Here is a 1,067-nt window from a genome sequence, read left to right on the forward strand (position 1 = left end):
AGCAGGCCTTTCAGGTACTACGAGAATGATAAACTCTGTAAACAGCTGTCTATATTCACTCCCTTCAATTTCCTTTTTTAATTTTTTTTTAAAGTTTTTAGTTTATTAAACCTTTCATGAAAAATCTGCACAGTCACCACAGATACAGTCACTGCAGAATCTTCGCTCCTTCTGTTGTCCATCTCCAGCTTACTCCTTTTGGCCAGCACCAACATTGGCCTTTGCAGTCCCCCCGACGTTCTTCATCCTGTTCTTCCGTTCCTTTCACTGTTTCCTTGAGGTCCTTTTCTTCTCGTACAGGCCACGTCTTGCAAGCCTGTGTTGGGGTTCATTTTTCTTTGCATAATCCAAGGAATCGTAAATCATGCCAAAGCCAGTTGTCTTGCCACCACCAGAATGAGTTCTGAATCCGAATACAAAGATGACATCTGGCGGGGTCTTGTACATTTTGGCTAGTTCTTCCCGAATTTCTGTCTTAGGTACCATTGCCTTCCCAGGCTGAAGGACATCAGTGACCATTTGTTTCCGCTGAAGTAGTCAGTTGGTCGTGAACTTCCTGGTCCGGATAGTTACGGTGTCATTCACGATGGCGGCTAATCTCTTCAATTTCCTTTCTTGCATCCTCTCTTGAATCCGTTCTAGTAACTCTTGACCAAGTCCCCGGTGACCAATGTGAAATTCTGTGGTCAATCTTGAGTTCCCACTCTCCTTGAAATCTTGGAAGTATTTGAGTCAGTTGATCACTCCTCCCTTCCAGAAATACCTTCTTCCCTTGGCTTCCAGGGGACCATATTCTCCTGGTTTTCTTATTGCTCCTCCTTCACCGCCGCTCCCCCCATTCTTTCGTAGTGTTGTTTTCTGGCATCTCTTAACCTTCCTGACATTTTAACCGTGGAGGATGCTGGGGCTCAGTCAATGGAACTTGTCTCTTCTTTGCCTGCAACCAATCCTCAGTGATTGGAACCAATGCTCTAGTTTTAACAACCATCTCCAGGCTGACCCATAGGAAATCACCATTTTGTGGGTCCAAATGGTTGAATATTGGTATTTTCATATGGTTAAACCTA

The 1,067-nt window shown here is 44.3% G+C and overlaps 1 pseudogene; it reads right to left on the reverse strand.

Moving 5' to 3' along the window:
- Nucleotides 1-201: 201 nt before the first annotated feature.
- LOC105081288 (small ribosomal subunit protein eS24 pseudogene) lies at nucleotides 202-754 on the reverse strand (annotated as a pseudogene).
- Nucleotides 755-1,067: the final 313 nt, after the last annotated feature.

This window comes from Camelus bactrianus, chromosome 16 (assembly GCF_048773025.1).
Source record: "Camelus bactrianus isolate YW-2024 breed Bactrian camel chromosome 16, ASM4877302v1, whole genome shotgun sequence".
Classification (NCBI taxonomy): Eukaryota; Metazoa; Chordata; class Mammalia; order Artiodactyla; family Camelidae; genus Camelus; species Camelus bactrianus.